Source organism: Dama dama, chromosome 21 (assembly GCF_033118175.1).
Source record: "Dama dama isolate Ldn47 chromosome 21, ASM3311817v1, whole genome shotgun sequence".
In the NCBI taxonomy this organism is placed as follows: domain Eukaryota; kingdom Metazoa; phylum Chordata; class Mammalia; order Artiodactyla; family Cervidae; genus Dama; species Dama dama.
In genome coordinates this window covers 12,996,034-13,012,744 of record NC_083701.1, presented here as the reverse complement: position 1 = coordinate 13,012,744, position 16,711 = coordinate 12,996,034, and the positions used below count along the sequence as shown (strand labels likewise).

Genomic DNA, 16,711 nt, shown 5'->3' with positions numbered 1-16,711 from the left:
CACGGAGCAGCCTTTCTGCAGACCTCGCCCGTCAGAAGCAGTCTGTGGAGAGACGCTGCAGGTTCCATGACTCACCTTCCTCCATCTCAGGTTAACTGACAAAGCTATGGCCTCCAAAAATTGAATGCAAATTACATACAAATGAACCAAGCCTTGACTCTGAGGAAAAAAAAACAACAAAACAATCAACAACAAAAAAACAACCCTTATGAAGCATTTGCCCTTATTTCTTCTCTCCATAAACATAAATGACACAAAAAAGCAGCCTTGAGGAAAGAAAAGATCAATGAATCCTTTTATTCCCAACTCTGGTGTTTGCAGCATATTTTGATCACCTGCAAGTGTGCAAGCCCCTCTAGTAAGTGACAAGTGCAGCAGGTCCTTGTCCTTGAGGATTATGTTTGAGGCTGGATTTGGGGGTTATAAACCAGCTGAACCCATGGTACTTGCTGACAGCAAACCACTAAGCTTTGAGTGACCAGCTTGCTGCTGAACCTCACACTGGAGGTAAGGGCACCTTTGCAGGTGGACAGCCTTTTAAAAAAAATTTACTTTCTCTAACATTTCACTTGACACAGTAGTCTCTAAGATCACCCATGTTCAATGACAAATGGTCCTTCTTCTTATGGCTGAGTAGTATTCAGTGTATATATTACACATACACTGCTGCTACTGCTGCTGCTAAGTCGCTTCAGTCGTGTCCGACTCTGTGCGACCCCATAGATGGCAGCCCACCAGGCTCCTCCATCCCTGGGATTCTCCAGACAAGAACACTGGAGTGGGTTGCCATTTCCTTCTCTGATGCATGCATTCACGCTAAGTCGCTTCAGTGGTGTCCAACTCTGTGCAACCCCATGGACAGCAGCCCACCAGGCTCCTCTGTCCACAGGATTCTCTGGGCAAGAATACTGGAGTGGACTGCCATTTCCTTCTCCAATATATATACACTACATCTTCTTTATCCATTCGTATGTGAATGGACATATAGATTTCTTCCATATCTTGGCAATTGTAAATAATACTGCTATGAACATTAGGGTGCACATATCTTTCTTTTCAATTAGTGCTTTTTTTCTGGATACATACCCAGTGATGGAATTTTACTGGGTGGTTCTACTTTCAGTTTTTTGGGTTTTTTTTGAGAAACCTCCATAATGTTTTCCACAGTGGCAGCACCAATTTATATCCCCACCAACAGTGTACAAAGCTTCCCTTTTCTCCACATGCTCACCAATATTTGTTATTTGTGTTCATTTTGATCATAACTATTCTTACAGGTGTGAGGTGACATCGCCTTGTGGCTGTGATTTGCATTTCCCTGATGATTAGCAGTGTTGAGCATCTTCTCATGTACCCTTTGCAGACAAGATTTCTTTTTTAATTCTCATTTCACCAATGAGGGTCAAAGAACTTGAGCCATTTTCCTGGGGTCACACGTTTGGAAAGGAGAGGGAAGAGAGGAAAACGGTGAGAATGCCGGCGTGAAGGGCATGGTTTTCCTTTGCTTGAGAGAGGCAAGTGGAGAGGGTCTAATAGAGGCAAGAGTGGCAGTAGCTGATCAAACCCAGCCTCCTCTTGGGTCTTGTGTTAGAAAATTGGGAGGGTGTGTTTCTCAGCTGATGCCGATTTCTGTGTAACTGCTAGAGTGAGGGAGGGAAAAAGGAAGCCCGGTTTCTAATTTTGTCTTTGTGGCATTTTACTAAAAAGCCCCTCAAGGTGGCCGGAAGCTGGAAGCCCTCGAGGCTTGAAGCTCTGGAGTAGCATGCAAAGAAAGGCGCTGGGCTGGGGGTGGGGCGCCCGGATCTGAGGCACCACACAGCTTCTCATCTGGGTTTTGGCTCTCAGCAGCTATTAAGGTGTTTTCTCTCCTGCTCCTCATTTGCATCCTGTCATACCCATATGGCATGATTTTATTTATCTCTTGAAGGGGAATGACTGATGTAGAACGAGGGGAAGCCAGAAGCCTGGACTTTCTGAACCTTCCTTCTGTCCTTTCCATCCTCCCAGCCTCAATCTTTCCTTCCTCTCGTCTTTGCCTCCCTCCCTCCTGCCGTCTTGACTTCTGTAAATGAGGACCTTGCATGAGTGACAGGATTCATTTTTTTTCAGGTGAATGTTGCCAGGGGGCGTTTGTCTTGTAGAGAGGTTTATCCTGGCAACATTCACAGCCAGGGTGAGTTTAAGCTGTGACCTGCTGCCCGTTTCTTCACCATGAAGGAGCATTTGGAATTGACATATATACACTGCTGATACTTTGTAAAAAATAGATAACTAATACTACTCTAAAGCTCAGGGAACAATACTCAGTGCTCTGTGGTGACCTAACTGAGAAAGAAATACAAAAAAGAGAGGATATAGGTACATATAACTGATTTATTTTGCTGTACAGTAGAAGCTAACACAACATTGTACATAAACTGTATTCTGATAATTAATTTTAAAAATGCGTACTGAGGATGATTCTGCTCAGATAGATTAAGGGCTTAGTTTACATGCTGGTTTGCTATTTTTCTGGGATTTACAAAGAGAAAGTGATAAAAGTCAAAGTGTTAGTCACTGGGTTGTGTCCTACTCTTTGCCACCCCTTGGACTATATAGTCCACCATGCTCCTCTGTCCATGGAATTTTCCAGGCAAGAAGACTGGAGCGGGTTGCCGTTTCTTACTCCAGAGGATCTTTTGCAACCCAGGGATTGAACCTGAGTCTCTTGGGTCTCCTGCGTTGGCAGGAAGATTCTTTACCACTAGCGCCACCTGGGAAACTCTAACCTCATTGATTTTGCCATTTTAGGTATAAATTTTGCAATCTATACAGTTTCTCAGAGCTCTTCAAGACAGTGTTTGCATCCTCTGTTGGGGTTAAGATAACAAATGTTTCAATCTTCCTTTGTTCTTGAAAAGATAATGGGTAATTCACTTATTCATTTATTTATTCTTGGCTTGCTAGCCTATGGGGGTCGAATACCTGAGAAGTATGAAGTATTAAACAACAACCCCCAAATCAAACAAATAAAAAAGACCTTTAGAAATACAGCTAAAGTAGGATTCGTTGTTCTTTTAAATACTTTAATTCTGTGTTTATCTATTTAGCAAGCACATATTTTAGGTGTGTGATATGCTGGGCACTGGGCTAGATGCCCAGAACCCAGAATTGGAGATCTGTTCTCTGCTTTGAATCTGTTCAGAGTTAGTTAATTTCACAACTTAGGGGCTACAGCTACACAAGAGCTATGGAAAAGGGCCCAGGAGGATAAAGCTTTAGGAAATTTGGGGGTTCCACGAGATATATCATGCAAGATTATATTTGCACGTGCATATTTTTGGGAAGAGGGGTTCATAACTTTAATGGGATTCAAGTATTCATGAACAAATTTAGAAGCATGGCTCCTATAATTGCAGCAAAACTTTTAGATGACCTACCCACTGAGTTCTACAAGTAAGATCTTCTTTTCTTGCTCAGTGTTGCATTTGGAGCCTGGTCTACTGGCTTTTTTGGGCTTCCGTGGTGGCTCCAGTGGCAAAGAACCCTTTTGCCAATGCCGGAGAAGCAGGTTCGATCCCTGGATCAGGAAGATACCCAGGAGAAGGAAATGGAAATCCTCTCCGTATTCCTGCTTGCGAAAGCCCACGCCCAGAGAAGCCTGGTGAGCTTCAATCCCTGGGTTGCAAAGATCCTCTGGAGTAAGAAACGGCAACCCGCTCCAGTCTTCTTGCCTGGAAAATTCCATGGACAGAGGAGCATGGTGGACTATATAGTCCAAGGGGTGGCAAAGAGTAGGACACAACCCAGTGACTAACACTTTGACTTTTATCACTTTCTCTTTGTAAATCCCAGAAAAATAGCAAACCAGCATGTAAACTAAGCCCTTAATCTATCTGAGCAGAATCATCCTCAGTACACATTTTTGAAATTAGTTATCGGAGTACAGTTTATGTACAATGTTGTGTTAGCTTCTACTGTACAGCAAAATAAATGTGTCCATGGGGTCACAAAGAGTCAAACCTGACTTACCAACTTAAACAACCACTACCGGCCTGTCAGTCTATCTTCTGAGGGCAAATGTCAGAAGATACTGGGTCAGCATCTTTGTCTTTTTTGTCCTTTGGTGCAGGGCCTTGTATCATGATGTTTTTACATTTTCTATAGTGCTTAGCTCGTATCTTATAGCAAATAGGAGAAATAAAAACTTCATTGATTAATTATGTTCCAACCTTGTTACTCAGTTCTCTCAAGCCTTGCTTGTCCCTGATTCTGCTCCATCTCTGGCCTCTGTGAAGTAGCCTGCCTCTCCCAAGGCAGGATGAGAATAAAAAACATTCCTTAACTGGGGTGTGTGCACCACACAAGCTTACTCTCACCCCTAATGCTTTGTTCCTTGACTATCATGTGGAGAGAGGTGTTTGGACACCATATTAATAATAGCTCTTAGTATGTATGTGGCACATTCCATTTTCAAAGGCATTTATAAACATTGAAAGATGAAAGCGTGCACCACCCATCTTGGGAAAAAGGGAATGTTAATCACCACCATGTCTGTTCCTTGGAGAGGGTCACGGAATCTAAGAGCTGGAAGGGATGTCAGAGGTCACTTTTCAACCTCTGGTCCCTAGAGGAATTCTCTTTCCTTGGAGCCCACCAAGGCTGGGGCATCACTCAGAATTTCTTCTTGAGTTCAAGCCAACTCTGCCCTTCTGTAACTTTTCAATTATCTATCTATCTATTTTGTTAATTCCTCAATAACCAACCCAAGGTAGTTGATTTTTTAAAATTATTTTTTAATTGGCAGACAATTGCTTTACAATAATGTGTTGGTTTCTGCCTATGTGTGTGTGTGTGTGTGTGTGTATGTATACATCAACATGAATCAGTCATAGGTATACACATGTCCCCTCTCTCTTGAATCTCTGTCCCACCTCCCACCCCACCCCATTCCTCTAGTTTGTTGCAGAGCAAGGAATTTGAGCTCTTTGCATCCTAGACCTAGAGCAGATTCCCACTGGTTCTCTGTTTGACACATGGTCATGTATATGTTTCAATGTTACTCTCTCAATTTGTCCCACCCTCCCTTCCCCAATGTGTTCACAAGTCTGTTCTTTATGTCTGCGTCTCCATTGCTGACCTGCTAGTAGGTTCATCAGTACCATCTTTTCAGATTCCATATATATGAATTAATACACAATATTTGTTTTTCTCTTTCTGACTTATTTTACTCTGTATAACAGGCTCTAGGTTCAGTCACCTCATTAGAATTGACTCAAATGTGTTCCTTTTTATGGCTGAGTAGACTTCCATTGTATATATGTACCACAGCTACTTTAGGAAGTTGATCTTATTGTTCCCATTTTATAAATGAGGAAACAGAGTCTTTGAAGAGCTGAGTTCCCCACCATCTCACAGCTGGTGAGGAACAGAGCTGGGCTTTACACTCTCTCTGACTCTAACAACTTTATTTCTTTGAGTTGGTTTCTTATTTCTGAGCTTTGTAATTACTGCCAAAAAACAGAAAGAATTTAAGAAATTAATCTCTGCAACTAGATCATGGGTAACTGTATTATTCTATAGGACTTCGTTTTTCTTACCATAGATAACCAGCGAGTTTGCCCACTGGTAAGATAACCAGTAAGACTATCTATAGGAGAGATATTAGCAGCATCATAGCTGAACTTTGCATTCAGATTTAATACATTTTTTTTGTGCAAATAATATTGAGGTATAATAACAGCGACCAGCTGTGTGGTTTTAGATTAGTCCATTTGCTGTCTCTGAGCCCACATTTGCACAGAGGGTAATGTTACCTGCTTATCTTTACAAGAGGACTGTTATGGACTTGTAATATGGAGCATATGAGAAATATATGAAAAATAATAAAGTCACATAAATGTGGCAATGGCATCAACCACAGCAATGATAAGGAAAGTTTTGTTGTGTTGATTGCCATCCTGGCATTCTTCATACTTTGTCCTCATGAGAACCCTGTGGTCCATTATCTCTAGTTTGCAGATATGGAAACTTTGAGATATCATTATTATCATCATTATATAATTACCAAACACATGCAAAAAAAATCACGACTTTCACTCAGTTTTCTGAGAGATGGCAGAGTGAGAGAGTTGGGGATTCAGAGATACCACTTCTCTGGCTAAGAAAACCAACCTTCCAGTTAAGTCTAACTCAGCTTGTGCTGGGAACTTCTGTACAAAATTAGATTCACAAGGAACTCTTTCTTTTCTTTTTAACATTTTAATTGAAGTATAATTGCTTTGCAATATTGTGTTAGTTTCTGCTGTACAATGAAGTGAATCATCTATCTGTGTATATACATCCCCTCCCTCTTGAGCCTTCCTCCCACCCACCTGAATCCCTCCCATCTCGGTCACAGAACACTGAGCTGAGTTCCCTGCGCCATGCAGCAGCTTCCTGTCAGCCACCTATTTCATATACAGGATTGTATATATGTCAGTGCTACCCTCTCAGTTCCGTCCAGCCCTCCCTTCCCCTGGCATGTCCTCAAGTCTGTTCTCTGACTGCATCTCTAGCCTTATCCTGCAAATAGCTTCATCAATATCATTATATACATATATACACCCCCATTCCAACCCTCTAGGTCATGACAGAGGGCCAAGCTGGCCTCCCTGTGTTATATAGCAACTTCTCAACAGCTATACACTTTACACATGGTAGCCTATACATGTCACTGCTTCTTCATCCATTTGTCCCACTCTTTCCTTCCCTCACTGTGTCCACAAGTCCATTCTCTATATCTGTGTCTCTCCATCTTTTTTATTATTATTTTAAAGGGGTCTTGTAAAGTGGAACTTGCTCTTCTCATCAAACATTCTGCATAAACTATGATCCAAGGAAATATCCAGATTTTTCTAGAATGGACCCTCTAGAGATGCCTGGATTGAATTAAAGCAGCTGATTTTGAAGCCATGTGACCAGAATTTGGACAACTCTATTGTCTCATCCTCTGTGCTGTGTTGAAGAAACCAAGATAATGACATTTTCCCAAGGCTGGGGCTGGGTGAGTCTTAATTTGTGAGTGCTTGTAAGTGGCTTTGAAGCTGGTGGAGGTTACTTAAGTGCTAAATATTATTATTATTTATTGTGGTTTTAAGCACTGTTTCCCCTTCCCATTGTCAGGCTACAAAACAATACTGGGGCCTGATAAAAGAGCCTCTGAAGTATCCAAACGTCAATAAATTAGGTAACTTTGGCCTGAGTTCTGTGATGGTATCGGAAAACCTAGCATTAGTTTTGCAGCATTTTTGTGTGGGTTGGTGGTTGCCTCATTTGCCTGTAAACTTGCCAGCAGCAGGCCCTGACATACGTTTGGCACTCACAGGTGATGCCAGCACTCTTTGGACAGACCTGGGCTGCTGACATCATGCTTTGCTGAGTGCTCTTTGAGATGCAGATTAGGTCCTGGAGGGCCCCTGGTCCTTTCATCATGATGCTTAATAGAAGAGAATTAACATTCGTTGAGCCACACACCTCCTGTGTGCCAGACACTTTTATGAACGTGATCTCACTTATTCTCACAACAATCTAGTGGAGCAGGTCCGAATGGTTTCATTTTACAGATGAGGAAACGGAGGTTCATAGAAACTGAAATAATTTGCCCTTGATCACATAACTAGTTAAAGAGGCTTAACTAGAATTGAAATTCAGGACTGTCTGGCTCCAAAGGCCATGCTCTTTTATTGAACTACAAGCAACAAGTTCTCCTTTACCCTCAACTGCCTGGTCAAGAGTCCCCATTCCCTGCTAAAAGTCTCTCCAGCGTCTTTCCAACGCTTTCAATGGAATAAAAGCCACACTTCTACAGTGTGTGCTCAGTTGCTCAGTCGTGTCTGACTCTTTGTGACCCTGTGGACTGTAGCCTGCCAGGCTCCTCTGTCCATGGAATTTTCCAGGCAAGAATACTGGAGTGGGTTGTCATTTCCTCCTCCAGGGGATCTTGCTGATCCAGAGATCGAACCCACTTCTCCTGTGTCTCCTACATTGGCAGGCGAGTTCTTTTACCACTGAGTCACCTAAGAAGTCCTATACTTCTACTATAACCCAGCGAAATCTGCCCCTGGCTTTCTCTTCAGCTTTACTCAACTCCATGCTTTTTAGTTTCATTACTTAAACATGCCAAAACTTCCCATCTCTGTTTTTGCACATACAGCCTGCAAAAGCGTATCTTTCCCTTTTACTCCAGCTAACTCTTCCTAAGCCTTTACATGTTATTTTCCTGGGGATATTGTCTCTGAAAATACTGACCAACAGTTCTCCAAGTATTGTCCTTAGTCCAGAAAAGAGTAGCATCACCTAGGAACTTATGAGAAATGCGGATTTCAGGGATCACCCCACACATCCTGAATCAAAAAGGCATGTCTGAAAACTACCAGGGTTTCTCGACCTGGACACTACTGACATTTTAGTGTGTTTAGCAGCGTGCTAGCTTTTGCCTGTTCAAGGTCAATACTCTTGATCACGTCCTCACCTCCCTCCAAGTTGCAACAACCAAAAATGTCTTCAGATATTGTCTAATGTCCCCTTGGGGGAAGGGGGGCAAAATTGCTCCTGATTGAAAAATCACTTCCTTAGACTGAAGTATGCCTCCCTGTGAGACACTCCTATGGCATGTTGAGGTTAATTAGTTAGTAACTTACTGGAATCATTTGTTTAAGGCATGTCTCTGCTGTCATAAACCGGCAGGTAACATGGGACAGTATACTCAGCTGGTTCTCAGGAAATACAGCTATACTATGAGGTGATGTGGTGAATTTGGACCATTACCTCCTCAAGCCCAACTCTTGAACTGAGGAGGAGACAGGACTTGGGGGCTAAAGTGGGATCACAGCCAAGTAGGATCCTTGAGATTCTTCACAATTTAAAGGTTAAGTCTCTTCCATTAGAACCCTGGAGCAAAGGGAATCTTTCATGCTCAGTTCAACAGGATCTAAGCACTGTTTTTTAAAATTTTAGTGGCAGAGCATCTGATTAAATGCAGGAGAAATAAAAAGCAGTCATTTGAGGATGATGCAGTCGGTCCTGACCAAGATAGGCTCAGATAGGCCGCTGTTACCGAAAGAGAAACAAAACCTCCCTCTGCCTGCTGGAGCACTAAGGAGCCTGACGGCCAGGAGACCTGACTCAGCTCTCCTTCTAGGAGCTGGCCTTTGTGTTGATGGTACAGTCACATCAAATACAAGGGGGGAGGGAGGTTCTGGCACTCCCGCTGCCTTATACATCATCAGCCTGAGAAGTCATTTCTAGATCCAGGGTAAAGGACTGCAGCAGAACCGAATAGGATTCTTGCGTGAATTCCTTTTCTAAATGAATGCTCAGAGACTTTCCTGGTGGTCCAGCGGTTTAGACTTGCCTTTCAATGTAAGGGGTATGGGTTTGATCCCTGGTCGGGGAGCTAAGATTCTACATGTTTCGTGACCAGAAATACGAAACATAAAAACAGAAGCAGTACTTCACTGGTGGTCTAGTGGTCAAGAATCTGCCTTGAAATGCAGGGGACACCGATTTGATCCCCAGTCTGGGAAAATCCCGCAGGCCACAGAGCAACTAAACCCATGTACCACAACTACTCAGGTCTGAGGGGCCCAGAGCCAGTTCTCTGCAACAAGAGAAGCTGCTGCAACTAGAGAAACATCGTGCTCAGCAACGAGGACCCAGCACAGCCATGAAAAACAAAAATGTTTAAAAAATCTTAAAATAAAAAAAAATAGTAATAAATAAACAAAACCAGAAGCAATATTGTAACACATTTAGTAAAGAATTTAAAAAGGGTCCACACAAAAAAGTCATAGAAAGAATGTAAATAGATGCTCATTGTCATCATCCTTGCTCCATATGAAGTGGTTTTGGACCTGGGACACTTGATTAGCAACATAAACATCTCTCCTTCCGAGGGCTCACATTGCTTCTGGGAATGAAGCCCACCCAGCTGCATAGAAGATAATGCAGTCACCTGGCTCATATCAGGCTTCATGTAATCTACATGAGTGCTACAACCTGAGAGTTACAGTCAAGGTATGGGAAGGTGTAGATGGAAGAGGCAATTCTTTTCAAGTTTATATATATATATATATATATATTTTTTTTTTTTTTCCTCAAAGAAAACTTTAATTTTTTTACTGAAGACTTTTTTTTTTTTTTTTTTTTTAGCAATTCAGCCTTTATTAAGGTCACGTCCAAGGTCATTTGGAGCTGGTGTACTTGGTCATGGATTTGGTGCCCTTGGACACAGTGTGCGTGGCCACCTCCCTAGGCAGCCACAGACGCACAGCTGTCTGGACCTCCCGGATGTCAGGATGGTTCAGCCCACGAGTTCATGATGCGCATGGCCTTGGAGGAGATGCCGATGACGGGATGCCCCTGCTTCTGCACCTTGTAGATGTACAGTGAATAGGCTTCTTTACGCCGGCTGTGCCTTTTGGACTTCTTGTCCCCAGGACTCCAGCCCCTCTGGCCCCCCAGACTGCTGAGGCTGTCCAGGCTCGGCACTCAGTCTCCTGCTCCTCCTTCTTGAAGAAATTTTGAAAAGAGGAAGGAAACTGGAAAAAAGCAGGACTTTTTTCTCTTCAAAGTGTTAATTTCTGCTTCATTTTTTGTCACCAGACTCTACCAATAAGTTTGTTTCATACTTTTTCACTTAACATTATCTTTTAAGCCTGTTTCTAAGCTTTGCAAAATTGCATCCACTTCAAAGTGACCCCAGTATTCAATTTCAATTCATTCCCAAATGTAAAGTCATCAAAACGCCCCAAACATAGAAAGAGAAATACAATATTCTAGCCACTCAGAAAGCACAAACTAAAGTGTTCATTTAAATCTAAAGACTGAGGTCACAGCTTGTTTGACACTAGATCTCTAAAAATTCAATAATTATGAGTTTACTGATCTGCAGTGTGTAATAAGGGCTTCCCAGGTGGCTCAGTGGTAAAGAATCTGCCGGCAGTGCAGGTTGGAGAAGGGAATGGCAACCTATTCTAGTTTTCTTGCCTGGGGAACCCTATGGACAGAGGGGCTGGCGGGCTATAGTCCATGGGATCGCAAAAGAGTTGGACACGACTTAGCCACTAAACAACAACAGTAAATATGTAATAAACTGCATAAAACCAAAGCTACAGCATAATTTCACACACCTTTATTATAGTCTATACGCCAAATTGATTGAAACAATCCCATTGTTAGCATTTGCTGTCATAACTATGCAATATACATCTTATATCTAAGAATTTTTGTTTCCCTGAAATTAAGAGCATTGCAGGTTAGAAATGCAATGATTGGTTCAAAAAGTATGAGTGTATCTAACCTTGATACAATTTCCAAAGGAATTACCTTCCAAATTGTACTTCCATTTGTGATGTTTGAGTGCATTTATTTCATTTACTTTCATTAATATCGGGTGAAACTACACCTCAGTGTTTCCATTTCTCAGATGACGGATCAGATTCAAGGGGACAAGTCAGTGTGAGTATTTGGTTTGAGGTAGATACGTGTGAACAGGCACAGCCTGTTCATCTTTCATTCTGCACACCTCCAACATCAAGGACATCAGTTCGCTTTGATTAGAGTTAAGGTGTTTTTCTGCCAGAGACTCTTCAGGCTTCCAGTCGTGAAATCTGTTTTAATAACTGGTGTCATGAATGCTTTCCTTCCCATCCAACCCTTGAAATAAATTGAAATTCCCATAAGAACCAGATCTCTTCTTGGAGGAGTTAAAGATAATTTGTCAGCATGTATGTTTCTTACAGAACCAAATTACCAAAGGGGGCTATAACCTGGTTTCAAATACTTTTGGGTGTCTTTCCTCAGAGCTACTTTTCATCACTGCAATTAGAGCAGGGGAGACTGGCTTTCAAACCCAAGTGTCCTTATCCAGTCAGAAAACGGTGGAGAAAACACTCCCCCACAGGGGAATCGCTTCTGTCCCTGCCTTGTCTTTTCTCCTGCCTCCATCCTTCACTCCTCACTTCCTCCCTTTCTTCTTTTTTTCTCTCTGTCCCCTCTTTTCTCCTTCCTCCCTCCCTCACTCTTTCTTTCCCTTGGCTTCTGTTTAATCTCTGGTGAATTATACATACATAGGAATTCATTAGGATAATCAAAACTACAATATCACTGTTAAAAAACCATGGCTTATTAACTGGTTAGGGTAACCTCCCAATTAACTGGACTGAATAAGGAATGTAACTTGCGGTAAATTAAAAATTTTAACTAATTAGGGATATTTCGGGTTTTTTTTGTCCTTCAACTCTTGTTGAAACTCTTGTTTTGCCCTATGATATATCTTTGCTTTCATTTCTCAAGAGTTTTCCCATTATGGTGATATTTTCTTAGAGGAAAAAAACTTCTCAGATCTTTATTCTACACAGGGATCTTGTCTAGGACTGAAGATGTGTTATTAGATTAGGTCTCACTTCTGTAGCCGCAAGGGCATACTCTGGAAACTGTTGTTACTATACTGATTTTATTTCCCTATTGTCATGGAGACTGGCTAGCAACACAACACGTCTGTTTCTTCTACTTTCTGGACACACAACCTACATCTCCCAGCTTCTCTTATATTAAGTGTGGTCATGTGTCTGAACTCTAACCAATGGAGTGTGGTTAAAGTGAAATGTTTCACTTCCTGGTCCAGCACATAAGGATCTCTCATGGTCCCTTCCATGTTCTTTCCTGGTGACCTGCTTGGTGCAGACATAGACAAGCCGTTAACATTCAACAGGGAGCCCCATGTTGAAGACGATAGAGTAATGAGAAGGAGGAGCCTATTTGCTAGAACCAGGACGAGGACTATGGCTGATCAGTGCCACCCATTTTGGCTTTGACATGTGTGAAAATTTCTACTGTTTGGGGCAATATAAAATTTTGAAATTTGTTTATAAGAGCAGAGCATTGTTTGTAAGAGCTTTATAAGAGTATAATGATACTTTCAGTAATGTTATTATTAATAACAGTAAAGTCAAAACCCAAATTTCAATTAACTCATGTTTATAATGAGTTGATTCCCAGGGAATTAAAGTTTTCTGACAATCATTGCCTAGAGTTGTCTCCCAGATTGTAGAATCAGTCAGCGCCCATGCAGGGGAGGAGATGGAGGTTCGGCAGGTGGGATCAGGTGATTCCAAAATGCTTATGGCATTTCCCAAGCCTTTCCCAGCCAGAGAACTGATGCCTGGGAAAGAGAGGAATGAACATGATCTCCATTTTTTACCTTTATCTCTGTCAAAATATAAACTCTCAGTATCACATTTAAATTATTTAAACTGTTGTGTACAAGACATGTCTAAAGAACAGAAAAACTAATACTGGCTTTTAGATAATATCCATGAAGTACATTGAGATCCTGGCTAAAATGCAGTGTCCTGTGTCTGATTTAAAAATTAAAAAAAAAACAAATGTTCTGGAAGAAGGGACAGCCCTTAAGCAGAGAACTGCAACGTAAGAGGCTCAATTCCCCTTCTTCTCATGGACTGCACATGATGGTCTCTAGGTATATCTGCAGTGTATGTATGAATCATCCCTTTGACATTTGGGGGTACAGTTTTGGGGTTTGGGTTAACAATAGAGTCAGCTACCAATTTCTGTCTTTTAATGTAGGGATTTTGTTGGGGTGGGTAGAAGGCAAGGATCCAGAGATTTTAAAAAGACAAATAAACTTTGCTCTATTTCTTTGAACAAAAAAACTTGACAGAGCAAGGAATGACTTCCTAAATGCACAAAGGAGATTCTCCCACAAATTGTTGCTCAATGGCTCTGTTTGTTTGTTTGTTTTTTTTAATCTGGGCTGATGAGGTGTTCTCTACCCTGGGTGAGTTACTTCTTTTGTCTTTGTGGCTTGATTCTCTCATGGCTCTGAAAACATTCGTGCCTTTCATAAATACTATCGACTGAAGATTGTTTATAATGGAGCTCATAAATATACCTTTTTCTTTTTCTTCAGTCTTCTGGTTCTTCTTGATGTTTGTAATTTCCCATCATCCATCTGAGCCTCTACATTAAGGTGAATTTACATATATATATATATATATATACATATATATACACATATATTTCATAGATATATTTCTTTATCAAAGGAGCCCTGAACTGGGTTAGGAGGCCTTGATTCAAATCATTGTCACTAACTACACTTGTGATGGGTCCGAGTAATTCCCCATCTGCATGTTGAGAGTTGGGAAAGAGTGGGAGACTGTGATCTCCGTGAGGTGCCTGCACAGTGCCCAGGAAATGTGGTTTCCATAGCATGTGTCCCAGGTGCAACATTCTGTGATCAAGGGATGTAACCTGTCACTTATTGCACCCTCCTCCCTAAATCTTTGTTATCCATTTCTTTCTCCTTCCTCTTGCTCTTGTTATCTTGGAGAGATCATTCGGTGGTGGAGTCAGGATGATGGATATGCCAGAGAACCTGAACAGTGAGCTCCTCAGGAAATGCTCAGATTGTGGACCATTCATTACCTCGTTAGGCAACCATTGAGCATCTAAGATTTGCCTGGTACTATGCTTAGCTGTTGTTTTTGTTTAGTCATTACGTAGTGTCTGACCCTTTTGTGACCCCGTGGACTATTGCCTACCAGGCTCCTCTGCCCGTAGCATTGCATCCAGGCAGCAATACTGGAGTGGGTTGTCATGCCCTTCTCCAGGGGATTTTCCTGTCCCAGGGATCAGATCCACGTCTCCTGCATTGGCAGGTGGATTCTTTACCACTGAGCCCCACTGCACTAAGTACAGTGCTTTTTCAATCTATTTTTTAACTGTGCTATTTTCCTAATTACACAAACAACACAGGGTCATCGAGTCTTTTCTGAAGGTACCAAAAAAGACATAATAAGAGGGAGTCACTTACAGTTTCACTTTCTAGAGTTTGCCACTATTGGTAGTTGAATGTGCTTCTTTTCCTGGGTTTTTGCTATGTAAAAGCACACTTTACGAAAGGGAGAAAATATGAAGTTACATTGTACACCTTGTTTTATAATTTCTTAAAAAATCCATTGACTTCATTTCACTTCCTCTTGGATTCTGGCTGTTGAATTGGAAGAAATGCTCTTTTCTGTGTGTGATGTAAATTCATTTCAGGATGTATGCAGCAGAAAGGCACTGTAAGAGTCCACTCCAATGGACTGTACTTCCAATTTGGCGACAAAGAGGTGAAGGCACAGATGATGCCCCAAAGTTCTTTATTGTGAATGATTTACTGGAAACACTGAGGTCAGGTCAGAATCTCACTGAGTGAGAAGAAAATTACAAGACTGAGCAGATTCAAGAGTGAAACTCATCTGTGTCAGTGTGTGCTGGCCCAAGTAGGACACGTATGCAAACATGCTACCCTTTTACTAAGAGATCATTGTTTCAGATGCAAAATAAACAGCTGAAGGATTTCTCAAAAGTTTTCCTTAAATAAGATAGGAAACAGCCTGCTCATACAAAATAGTCTGGCCCTAATTAGCACATATTATTATTATCATTATCATTATTTGTAATTAATGTTCCAGGTACCATGTGAATTATCTGATCATGATTTTATTTTAAAAGTTCTATATCATAGAAACTTTTGCTCCCATTTAGTGTTGAGGAAAGTCAAGCTCATAAAGATTAGAGGATTTACACCCAAATCAAACGACTAGCTGGTAAATAACCAGTCCCTGGGGCAAGTTAAATCTGCCTGACTTTAAATCTGGAACTCTAAGACTACCACATGCTGCTGCCTCTCCCATGTGAAAAGGACACAAGCTATATTGAGTGAATAAATGAATCAACTTATCTTACAGATGGATCTTAATAAATGTTAATTGACTGGGAACCATGATTCTCTCACCAAATTTGATTCTCTACATCAAATGAGACAGTGAATTACATGTAATGAACTTGCTGGCCAAGCTACGTTCCCAAGTTTTTGAGACTGGCCAAGGTCTCCTGGGGATAACCCTGAGACTGAGGGGAAAAATACCCTGGAGGCAATACACCCTCAGCACTGCACTTCCTCTTTGAGTTAATATCGTGGCATCAAGCCATGGAGTCCTCCACTCCTGTCATTGCTGCCCAGCACTCGGTTGAAACTAAGACACCAGGGTTTGGTGCAAGCCTGCTGCTCAGGGCTTCTTGACTCTGCCTCTATCTCTGGACCCATATACTTAACTTGAAAATGAGACTTGGTTGGACGATGGCAGAATAGGGGTTTTCTAGGATTCTTTGCCTTCTTTTGACTCCTAATAGAGACAACAAAGAAGCAGAGATTGTCATCCTAAGTGAAGTAAGTCAGACAGAGAAAGACAAATAACATATGCTATTACTCATACGCAGAATCAAACTTAAAAAATGACATTTGGGTTGACCAAATAGTTCATTTGGGTTTTTCTGTAACATGTTACGAAAAAACCTGAACAAACTTTCTGGCCAACTCAATACAAAATGAACTTATTTAGAAAGCAGAAAGAGACTTACAGATATTGAAAACAAGCTTACCCTTACCAGAGGGGAAATGTCGGGGGGAGGGATAAATCAGGAGCTTGGGGCTAACACACACACTGCTGTATATAAGACAGATAACCAACAAGGACCTACTGTCAGCACAGGGAGCTTGCTCAGTATTCTGCGATAACCAATATGAGAAAAGAGTCTGAGGAAGAATGAATGGATATGGATGTATATAACTGGGTCATTTTGCTGGACCCCTGAAATCAGCACAAAGTAGGACATCAAT

The 16,711-nt window shown here is 41.6% G+C and overlaps 1 pseudogene; it reads right to left on the bottom strand.

Annotated features, from left to right (window-relative positions):
* Positions 1-10,202: 10,202 nt before the first annotated feature.
* Positions 10,203-16,711, bottom strand: part of LOC133042182 (histone H2B type 2-K1-like) — a 44,743-nt pseudogene continuing 38,234 nt past the window's right edge.